Source organism: Pollachius pollachius (genome assembly GCF_949987615.1).
Source record: "Pollachius pollachius genome assembly, chromosome: 4".
NCBI lineage: Eukaryota > Metazoa > Chordata > Actinopteri > Gadiformes > Gadidae > Pollachius > Pollachius pollachius.
In genome coordinates this window covers 4,260,207-4,272,920 of record NC_136937.1, presented here as the reverse complement: position 1 = coordinate 4,272,920, position 12,714 = coordinate 4,260,207, and positions in this window count along the sequence as shown.

The window sequence follows — 12,714 nt, the reverse complement described above, 5'->3', positions numbered from 1 at the left end:
AATAGGGCAGACAGGGTCAACCTTCACACAGGAGAACAATACGCCGTCTCTCTCTCTCTCTCTCTGGTTCGTCATTTTTTACCGAGGATGAAGGGAGAACCAAAGGGTTTTTCATTGGAGGTCTGCTGCCCGGCTTCACAACACTGTCAACGTGTATTATCCCGCGCGCTCATCTGTCGATTTCAGTTTCATCACGTGGTCCCCGAGGCGCGCGATCTGCTCTCAGTTGATCGCTTTTGGCGGCTAATTGGAGACTTGTGCGCCTGCGCCAGCAGTTCAGCCAAATCTTCGCCAACCACCGTCCTGCTGCCTGATTGGCTGAACAGCTCACATGAGACGCTAACCATGCTGCTAATGCTAATCATTTGTTGCTTTTGACAGACTAAAAACCACCAACCTCTTTTAAATTAGCTTAACTATAACTTCCCACTCTCAGAACCGAGAGGCCGACGTCATTGAGGTGAGTCACGTGTCTTTTTGCCTCAAATGCCTCATAACGATTGACACGATTATATTCCTTATCAGTTCAAATAATAGAACACCCGTCGCGTCCGTGTGCGTCTGTGTGCGCGTAGGTGCATGTGCGTGTGGATAGGAAAACCATCATGAGTTCTGTGTGTGGTGTGTGTGTGTGTGTTAGTGTGTGTGTGTGTGTGTGTGTATGAAAACTATCATGAGTTCCTTGTGTGTGTGTGTGTGTGTGTGTGTGTGTGTGTGTGTGTGTGCGTGTGGTATTAGAGAAGGACTCGCATCATACCCCAGACTGTAAAAGAGCATTACCTCGCATTGAAGAGGAAGGTGAACTGACGCAAGAGGCGAGAAGGCTTTTCACATCAGAGAGATTCAAACCAGCAGCCTCGGTCCGGGCAGCATGTGCTTAGGGCCTCATCTGCAGTCCGAAGCCTCGCATCATTAAAACCGTGGCGGCGCGGAAGTAGTTTGGCCGGCAGGCGCAAAATGTCGACCATACGAACCTGTATGTTTGAAGCTTTGATATAGGCTTGTTATATCACACACACACACACACACACACACACACACACACACACACACACACACACACACACACACACACACACGCACACATACACACACGCATACGCACACGCCAACACGCACGCACACACAAGAGCGCGCTCACATACGCACATTTCTATTTTTAATTCCGTTTTTTGAAGTAGGCCTACAGCAATTGGTTTCAAATTATCTGCGTAAAGCCCTATTAAACATCATTACCGTATGAATGAAACCAATAACCGCCGTGGCCTGGGGCGCTGTGACCCCCAAACCGGACCTCAAACCGCCATTCCCCAAACGGTACACGCCGCCCGGGTGTCTCAACAAGACTCAAATTAACCTTTCCCGCGTTATAGTACGATATAACGTCTGTACGTGCGGAGATCGCCCACTTTGAAGTGTATCCATTTAACCTTCATTTAACTTTTGCGTCGTGCCGCTCCCGGCGCCTGGGTTTTCTGACAGCGGAAAGCCGTTAGAAGTGTGAGGCGCCCCCGGGCTGTAGATGGCATATTCCGCACCGAGCAGCTGTCTGCCGCGACGCGGTCGCCCCACCGCACGAATGGCGCGGCAGCAGCGCATCGCCTCCTCACCACACCAGCGGCGCGGCAGCAGCGCGTCGCCTCACCGCACTAGGCGCGGCAAAATCAACCACCTGCCTATCCAATTAATAAATGGTCCATTTAAGGATAGATCAGGCGCAGAATGGTTGTGTGTGCAATATTGATGTTTTTATATTATGTTTAATTACTAGGCTAATTGGTCCACGTGATCAAATGTTACGTTGGTTGATGCGCTGGAAAAAGTAGGAGTGCATGGCGTTATGGCACGTATTGCTGTATAAGAAATCACCTGATGGCTCTGGGATAGACATAATGAAGACAGACCGTGAAGATCACGTTTATTCCTTTGATGAAGATGGCGAACCTAAAAGAGAAACCAGCCGACTCACAACCTTAACTCCGTTACATTTATCCCACGTGCTCATTGCCCTAAAATTATCTAAATGTTGTGCACGGTTTGAAAAAAGAATTGTCATCGTTTTTCTAATACAAAAGACTTGGAAATGGCGTTTATTAGTTTGTCCCATTTCTGCAATGTGCTACTTTGTCCATAGGGGGCACTGTTGGCTCGGTTTTCTACACCGTGATCTGGTGGCTGGCTTTCCCTTATTATTTCTACTGTTCCAGAATGCCTTCAGATGGGGAGATGGGTTTTGGGAGGTGATTTGATGTCCTTTTGTTACTGTTAGATTGGGAATAAGTCTTGATAATAATACCCATTTAACACTTTTACTATATAGCATATGAGGGTTTGGACGTTAATGCAGGTTTGGTCTTGTATTTTTATTCACCCTCACCTTTACTGGCCAGAAGAGTACATCTAATTCCCCTTGTACAGCCTGGATCTACCTCTGCAGAAAAGAGATACTCTTACCAGACAAAAGAAAGTTTTAAACGGATTCCTCCGTTCTTTAGAAATACGGATAATTGTGCCATTACATTGCCTCGGTTCACCCTCACACTGTGTTTATACGCTGTTTTTCTGTTCCAGAGCCGAACAGAAAGGACTGAGTCGCCTGCAGGAACTGGTTTCAGGGTGAGTGAGTGCTGAATCAGGGCTTCTGTATTCTGTCACATCCGCCACTATTTTGACACCATTAGGATTACTGCCGGCCCAGGAAACTTTGGTGTTATATTTCGGGAATGTTCATACAAGGTTTTTCCAAAACGTCAACAGTCCTACAGTGCACCCTCGGTTTTTTGATTTTCCATGACTTCTTCTTATTGCCAAAGCTGCGTCTGTGGCTTTTCACAAGCCTTAGCAGGGGGTCAAGTCATAAAGGATTTATGAGTAGGAATCGAATGTAAAATGTTAAGGAAGTCCAGCGACAGTGATTATATCGATACATTTTTAATCATCAATATCGTTGTTACATTAATTTTGATGCATGCCTCGCAGTGCCGTTCGAAGCGTCGTATTTTAAACAGGAGACTCTTCAGCTTGCTATGCTCCTTATGATGGCAAGTGCCTCGTTACATTATAAGGACCTTTCCGTTGGTTAGTATTGATGTAAAAAGATCCCGCACGTAAAAACGCAAAATGTCGGATCGTTTGAAACCGTTGTCAAATTAAACAGTAAAAGTATTATTTTTGTCGTCGTTTTAAGTCGTCCCTTTCCACACTTCCCAGTTGAACACTAATCCCGAATCCACAGGATAATGTAAATATTAATCATGGATGAAAGCATGATAAAATCACAACAACAACAACAGACAAACAAAACAACGAACGAACAGAAGGAAATCAAACAACGGCTACAGGAAACACACGCACACACACACACACCCTCTCATATTTTTTAATCGTCTTCACACCTGTTTGATCGATCAGCGCAATAAAGCATTCCCTCGGCGCATGCAGATATCATTCACCTGCTGCCGAAGTTAGATAAAGGTTGTGTAGATACAACCACAGAGGGTGTATCTTTGGGGCTATGGAATTACACTCCAATGTGCTGACTGAAGAGATAACAGTGCTGGCCTGTACAGCGAGTGTCCCTTCGCTGTACCTTCTCCTGCTCCGACACAATATGACGGAATCCACTGTCGCTGTTGTCTACTGTGGCGTCCTCATCACTGCTGATTAGAAATCAATCGGTGTGCATGTGGTGATGAGTTTAAATACAATGTAAGCAGGGAAACCTCCACTTACTGCTTCCACCAGTGCATTCCTGAGCTAGTTTCGGTCTGTGTCGAGGTTGGGCACACCCCCCGACTACCTGAAGTATCTCAGGGGGAAGAGCAGGTCGTCGGGAAACCCAGAAGGTTGCTGGTTCGATCCCCGGCTCTTCCTCCCAGCTAATTCCGGGGAGTGTCCCTGGTAGTGAGACACCCCACCCGAGCTGCTTCCTGAGTACGGCCTGTTCTCTTGGAAGGTGGGCTGAATGTGTGGATGAATGGGTGAACACGAGGCACGAGGGATGGACCGATCCCCTCATTTTGATCAGGCTCATCCTTGGTTCCTCCCACGAGGTCCTCCCCAGCCTATCTTGTGTTCCCAGCTTGTTAAAAGCCATCATCCGTTAATGACTTAACATCGTCTCAGGTGGAGCCCATTACGTCTCCTAATGATATCACCTCATCTCCTCATGAAAGGAGCCACCTCCTGTGTTTCCGAGTCCATTGCAAGGTCCTAGTTCTAGCGTGGAGTTTGGCGTTGCAGGCAGGCCCGCCGCTCCCTATACGCAGAGTACGCAGAGTGCGTAGGACACCAAGTCCCTGGGGGGGGCACCAGAAATTAAGGTTTGTAAAAAAAATATATATATATATATATATATATATAAATTAGTTATGAAGAGGCCCACCGTTGTTTTTCCTTAGTTGTATAACCTATTACCAAATTTCATCAAATTAGTTGTTTTTACCTAATATATAAAAAGAGGCCCCTCCCCCGCTCGCGTAGGGCACCGAAGCGGCCAGCAGCGGCCCTGGTTGCAGCCGATGAGGTGCTGGTGAATGGTAAATAAATGGACTGCATTAATACAGCGCTTTTCTAACCAGTGGCCAATCGAAGCGCTTTACAGTATTGACTCACACACCGACGGCGGTGTCATCCACGCAGGGTGAAAGCCAGCTCGTCTGGAGCAGTCATTGTGAGGTTGTGTCTTGCTTAGGGACACCTCCACCCTCACACACCCCGCTAGGAGGAGCCGGGGATTGAACTAGCAACCTTCCGGTTACTAGCAACCAAACCCGCTCTACCTCATGAGCCACATGCCGCCCCAACTGGTGGCTCTCTGGGGACACTTTGTCAGCTGAGCGTGTGTCTGGTGGGTGGGTCTGGTCTTCGCCCTGGATCTACCAGACATACCTTCTACGGGTGTGGCATACTGCGGGTGGTGATGAAGCAGCAGGTACTCGCTGCAGGACAAGGTCATCTGGGGTTTCAACAATGTGATGACCCAGCCGAGGAGTCATCCTCACCAGTCCACAATGTGGACTGGTGAGGATGACTCCTCGGCTGGTCTACGGACGCGCCGGTCAGAAAGGAAGTGGGGTCCACATACACCTCCCCCTGTTTATCATGAGTAACATATTACAAGTAATTACCGACTCGCTTTGAGGTTATTATTCTGGAAATGTTTGGAGCCCGTATCTCTCAAGACAGCCGCTGGTGGTACTTTGCAATGCTCTGTCAAATGACTCTTTATCTTTGAGTATATTTGTTTTATCGGGATTTCATTGAAATAAAGTTTTGGGTTGAGGAAAGTTGAATCAACCGAAAAAAATACAAACAAAGGGAGAAAGAATCTGAGGTACATTTAAATTGGGTTAGAGATTCACATCTCCCCACTTCACATCACACACTCTTTTTTCAATGGCGTCACGCCTGAACGAATCACAGTCCTCAAGTCTTCCCTGCTGAGTGGACGCTGCGTCCTCATTGGATGGTTGTAGCATCGCCCAATGCTCTCTGACCTCACGAGCTGCAACCATCCAAAAACAGCACACATAGAGAGCCGGTTTCCCTGTATGTTCCTGAGGATCACACAAGGTGACCAGGGCCAGTCTGATACGGTAATGGGGACCAGCTTTCCAGGGTTGTCCTAGAGTTCGAAGGTCACGGTTGAACTGTTACTGGCTGAGATATGAGACCGTTTTCACATCAGTGTCTGTGAATTTACAGATTCACAGACCGTTCAAGCTGTTGTCATGCACATTTAAATTCACATATTGGGGGTTTAGAAAATGCATTTATCCAAAGGGACTAACAATAAGTACATTTGTCAGAAAAAAGCGAAACAATATATTGCTGTCGGTACAGTAAGGATTTTCATAGAAATAATTATGTATGTAAATATGCAAAGACACTCCTATATGGCTTAACCTCCAACAGCTGTGTTTGTTAATCAATTCTCATATCTACTATATATAGCAAACGACGTAGATATACATTCATATAGATATATATCATGGTGTCACATGACTTCCAACAGCCAATGGGACGGGGAGGTACTATCACACCGTGCGTCATTAAACATACGTTGTGTCAAAGGCTCACATCCCGCAGCGACGGCGGTGCGTGGAGCAGCGGTTGTTAGTACGACTCCGACAGGTGATGAGCAAACACTTCTGTTGAGGCGGGTAGAGGCCTGGGGTGTGACATGTGGTGAGGGGGAGGGGCGGTGCAGTTCATTAACACCTCCAGGGGGGGATGGAGGGGGAGGAAGGGAGAAAGGGGGGGGAGGGAAGGAGGGAGAGAGGGATAGAGGGAGGGGGAGAGAGGGAGGAGGGAGAGAGGGAGGAGGGAGAGAGAGGGAGGTAGAGAGAGAGGGAGGGAGAGGGAGAGAGCGGAAGGGAGGGAGAGAGAGGGATGGAGGGAGGGGGAGAGAGGGAGAGAGAGAGAGCGGAAGGGAGGGAGAGAGAGAGGGGATGGAGGGGTAGAGAGATGGAGAGAGAGAGAGTGTGAGAGAGAGATGGAGAGAGATGAAGAGAGGAACCAAGGGAGTTGGAGAGAGAGATGAAGAGAGAGAGATGCAGGCATTTGATTGGTCCAAAAACACCCCTTTTCAATTATATTTTTAAGAGGCGGGTCAGGGGGGCACTCACGTGATGATTTACTTCTGTGACTGCAGTTAGGTCTCCACACACATAAACACAGTGTGTGTGTGTGTGTGTGTGTGTGTGTATGTGTGTGGATCTGTGTGTGTGTTGTGTATCTGTGCTTGCGTGTATCTGTGTGTGTGTGTGTGTGTCTGTGTGTGTGTGTGTGTTGGTGCATGTATCTGTGTGTGTGTTTCTGTATCTGTGTGTGTGTGTGTGTGTGTGTGTGGGTGTGTGTATGTATCTGTGTGTGTGTGTGTAAATCTGCGTGTGTGCGTGCGCGCGCGCGTGCGTGTGTGAGACCGTCCCCGACCCCTGAAGGAGAGCCAGAAAGCGGGGGCGACCCTTTAGATGGCACCGGTTGATGTGACCATAACAGTGAGTGGAGTTAATGGGGCCCCCCGTCAGGAGGCTCTCCTGCTGGGGCCCCTGATGAGAGGGGGCCGGAGGACCTCCGTTCAGAGCGGCTCCCCGCTCCTCCCTCTGGAGGAAACAACACTAATAATGCGTGGATGAAGTGTCGCGTTGCGGGGACTGCGATTGGTTGCCTGGACTCTCCTCACGGTTTACCGGCCAGCCCCCCATCACCAGAGATCAGTGTTTGTAATAACGCCGTTTAAAGGAACGGCGTTAGGTAACGCCGTTATTTGTTCAGTAACGGGGTAATCTAACTAATTACTGTTTCCGTCGTTAAAACGCTGTTACCGTTACTGTACATTAAATGCGGTGCTTTACTATGAATTGATTGAATATACTGCGTTATCCGGACGCACCCCTGGCTCCTAACACAAACTGCTGGTGAGTAGGCAGGGTGGGTTAACAACGAGATAAGCGATTATGATTGGCTAAGGCAGAGTCATGTTTCATGGTACCCAATCGGAGCCAGTGTTTTTATACACAAGGCAGGACACGCACGCCACACACACACACACACACGCACACGCACACACCAAACAGATTCGATGAAGCAGCAGAAATGGCGAGTCCGGAGCAATCAGATGATAAGTTGGCATTTTCTGTAGTATTCTGCAGATGTTCCACAGCTTTTGCAACCAAGCAAATTAAAATTCAGTTGGAAGTATATCAGGGCCTTGAATGGGCAGTTCAACCATTTAACACATTAAGGCCAAGTTAAAACTGTTCCGAAAAACTCAAATTCTTTGACATATAGCAACTTTCTTTTTTACAGTAATGCAAATGATTACTTTCCCTGGTAGAGTTACTTTTATAATAGAGTAATTCAGTTACTAACTAAGTTACTTTTTGGAACAAGTAATGAGTAACTATAACTAATTACTTTTTTAAAGTAACGTTCCCAACACAGATGGTATGGTATGGTATGTATTGTATGATTGTATGCATGGTATGTATATACGTATGTATGTATGTATGCATGTATGTATGTATGTATGCATGTATGTATGTATGCATGGATGTATGTATGTATGTATGTATGCATGTATGTATGTATGTATGTATGTATGTATGTATGTATGTATGTATGTATGTATGTATGTATGTATGTATGTATGTATGTATGTATGTATGTATGTATGTATGTATGTATGTAAGTCCATTATGGCCCCCACTGCAATCCTGATCATCCCCGGAAGGGGGGATCCCCCCCTCTGCATTCCTTCTCCAGATTTCTTCCTTGCTAATTAATTATTGCCCTCTCGGGGGCTAGGGTCAGGAGGGTCATAGATATATGGCCTGTTGAGCCCTTTGAGCCTGTACCTGTGATTAAGGGCGATTACAAATAAATTTGAATTTAATTGAACAGATGGCTTCCAGCTTACCGGAGGCTTAGAGATCTGGGGGTGCAGTGGGTTAGAGTGCCCCCCCCCGCCCCCCCAGCCAAAAAGGTTCCGGGTTCAATCCCCAAAGTCTCCCTGTAGCCTCCATGAGGCAGAATGTGTATCCCCTACCTGTGCATCATGCCCGTCACTGATGATTAGTGTCTGATGGAAGACAAAGATGGATCCGTAAACAAAGACGGCCTGTGCGGTCGCTGAAGGTCAGGCGGTTCGCCGCCGTTCCTCTGGGAGTCGGAACGCAATTCTACTTCCTGTCCCTTATTCGATCATTCGTCCGACTTAAGATGAGTGATAGGGAGAACAAACACAAAGTTACGATAACGTTTGTTTTTCTGCTTATACATAATGGGGTTTGCTGTTTTTCATTCCGCTCTCACGTGAAAGTTAATATACTTCCCTTCAGCCGCTGAGCAGCATATCATTCCCTGCGCGGGGAATGATTCAAGCCCGAACGCGACGTGTGATTTGACATTTTAATGGTCTCGTGGAAGCATGTTGTATGAGAAACAGAATATGGAGAGAGATTATTGGATTGCACTGAGGGAGGGTTGCGCAGAGTAAGGATAGCAGGCCGCTTCTTTTGCTCTAAAGTTACATCAGAAAGGGAAGGAAAAACGGACAACACGTTTAAACCGAGATTAAACAGTGTTTAAAACGTGATAATTAGTTTCCTTAAAAAGCGCCAACATGGAAGTGGGTTTGTCTACTGATCTTCGCAGCACACACTTTAGTTCATTGTGTTTGAGTCGCACTTGTGTACACACTCCAAACTGTCCTCACAATCAATTATAATACTCCTCATTAGGGAGGAAACGGTTTCACAGCGATGGAGCCATAGGCCTTACATGTTCGCGTTAAGACACATTAATATGTTCCTGACTCGTGTTTATTTATTTATTACAGTGAATCACGGGTCTGCAAATGAATAGCCACAATATTTATGGTCACAAGGCTTGTGGTGTTAGTTTACGCGTACAATTTAAATTTCTGCATAAATCATACACGGTTTCATGATCTATATATTAGTACATTAAATGTGATTTATTGCATTGTTAGAGGACATGAAAACAGGTTACTTCGCATGATTATTTCTGTGCTTTCTCTTTAAAGGGAAATATCAACCCTGGTTTCAAATTAAAATGTTTGATGGCTACCAGAGCGTAAAACATATTAGTTTCACAATAAAAGCTCTAACATTGTGAGGTATTTTCTTTTGGCCAATTAATTTCTATTGTCCTATGTACATGTCACGTGAAAACGGAATGGCAGATGTGAGTGGAAAATGCAATATTTCATGAGAGTTGCAGCATTCCAATGCATTTATTTAAAATGTCTATTGAAAAGGGTTATAATTCCGCATTTCAATACCTAACTATTTTCCGGTATGAAGAAAAACGAATGTCAGACCATTTTCTTTTCACAGGAGCAGACGCCTTGTGACATGGGCGCATGCCGATAGAAAATAGTGGGCCAAAAATACATAGGCATGTCACAATTCAAAGTCAAAGTGTTTTATTGTCATTCGTGCAGAAAACAAACGCAGGGTCATTCTGTACATTGAAATTCTTTTTGACATGGCAGGCAAACAATATTCGGGAGGGTTAATAGATTAAAAGATGTGGCCAGAAGTGCAACATATTAGTTTATATGTAATAGAACAAGCCTCCTTAATAGTATATATATAATAGTATGTATCTATAGCTATATCTATATATTTTTTATCTATAATAAAAATGAAAAGTTTAATAAAATTAAACACAAGAACACTATCGACAGTTCTATAGAATGTAGTCTAAAGTGGAATGTGCCAAAGAATTCGTCCATTTATTTAAGATAACATACATTGAACACACAAATAGTGTTCACGCGATCAATATGATCAACGACAACGTAAGCGCCAGTTTCTGAACCTATCACGCATTTTGTGAAACTATTGCACATTTTTGGTTTGAACCCGGGTTTGAAATGCATATCCATCTCCACGCCCTCAGCAGTCGCACTGCAGGCTGTGACCAACCTAAGTTACGGGGCTCGCGCCTGCCGGAGGCTCGCCCCATTCTGTCGCTTTGTTAAACAAAACTTTAATCAATGCGAAGGCAGGGAGGATTAATTAAGGGATGCATTTGGAACCATGGAAATTGATTTCATTTGTGGGCTCTTGAAGCAATTAAATAAATAAGTTGCCTTGGCTTTGTAATTAGTGTAATTAAAAAACATACAAGATTCTAATATATATATTTTTTTGATCACATTGAGGAACACATTTCGGGGCGTGATTTGGCGTTTTTTTAATCGCATTATTTCATTATTTGCAGGTGAATCCTAATCAAGTGTTTTGTGTAAGGCTTACCCCTGTGGGCCGCGGTTATGTTTCATTGAGAAACGTCTTCACAGGTCCCAAGGGGAGTGCAAAACACAACGTTTTAACCACTGCTACGCTTCCACCACGTTTCATAAAAAAAGAATAACGATGTAAACATCACGCCCCACCGAAACAAACGGTATTCCCACCTGCACTCCGGTTCTCCGTGTCTTTCAATCTCTCTCCTCGCTACCGTCTCCTCAACGCACAAAGCCAGTAAAAACACTAGCTATACATTCAAAACAGAATACCGCTTGCTGCGTAGTGCGCCCTTGAAACCAAATCCTCCCCCCCCCCCTCCCCAAAGTGGAACTCATTCTCAGGGCTGTTCGCCGAGTTAAAGCAGACCGACCCGCTCCTAAAACCCAGGGCCGCCGGCCTTCAGTTAAAGAACGTGTTCCAGAATATTCTGCAGCGTTCTGCTCCTCGTGAAGCTCAGGGAAGCTCAGGCGGGGGTCGGGGTCGTGTCTGCAGTCGGACTCTCTCTTCCCCCCGCCCTCTTCCGTATCGTATGTTTATGTTTACGTTACACGATAATGCCCTAATGAGACTTTTTGTGTTTTGTGCAGTTCTATGCTAACGTACTCCGCTGGAGTCTTGTGTTGGAAGTGTGCGATCTTTACCCCCCCCGTTCTCCGCCCCGTCATACCTGATCACGCGTGACGCCGCGGTTCGCTTCGGTTGTGTTGCGCCAGGAGGGACGAGGGGGGCATCACATACAGGGGTTAACCTCCCAGCCGAAGGGGTCCGCAGTTCGATCCCTTAAGTCCACTGAGCCTGCCTTTTGTGCAACCCTCAGCGCGAAGACGGTAACCCCTTACCTGCTCATTACCTGAATTCACTTCCGAGTCGCTCCGGATCAAAGTGTCTGTGAATAGCCCCCCCGCTTACAACAAGCTCCGCGGAGCCGCAAGGATGCGGTTCATATTACTTACCGGTGACCTTTTTGCCCCAATCTAATTAAAACAGAAACGCGCTCATGCACTGAACACACATACACCCATGCGCACACGCACGCACTCACACAACAGTGCCAAGACTCTTGCGCACCCGCACACACACCTGCACACGCACATGCACCCACTTACACGACAGTGCCGAGACTCGCATGTGCGGGCGCACACACACACACACACACGCACGCACGCACACACACACACACACTCACCCGATCCATTCTTATGTCTCGACAAAGGACATTACAGCCCCTGTGGAAAGTGGAGGGAGGCAAGGTCAGGAGTCCATCTTCTTTCCCACGTGCGCGGCCATCTTGTGACACCGTGGGGGGGTGGGGGGTCCATTAACCGCGCTGCGTTTGGGCGAAATACGATCAAGCCAGGAGTTAACATGTCAAGATAAATTGACATTTCACTTAGCCGTCGAGCCCGGCGGCGCTGCCTGCCGCCCGCTCGCTGATACACACAGGAAGTGTGCGTTTCCGTGGGAACCCGAGAAGCTCTGACGGAGATCCGATGATCGGGACTTTGGTGGAGATCTTCCGAAGAGGCTGTTGTTTTCTTGTCGGCCGCTTCAGTGTTTGTTTACGGCTGTTTTGTAACTGTTTTTTTTTATTGTGTTGGTCATCTTTATTGTTTGGGCTGCTTAGGTTCTTAACTCTATAGGCCTCATATCATTTATTATTTAAAGTATATAATATTAAATATATATAAATTAGGATGTTTACTTCCATTTAAACAGAGGAACAACCTTTTTTGTGGTAATGGTACTGGTGATAGTGGTTTTAAAACACAGACCTGCGTTGGATTTAGGGTTCAGCATAGCTCCATCAAATATTCCTCCCCCCTTTCTCTCTCTGCCCTCCCTCTTTCTGTCTTGTTCTCTCTCTCTCTCTCTAGTACCTTCACTATCTCTCTCTCTCTCTCTCTCTCTCTCTCCCGTACCTTCACTATCT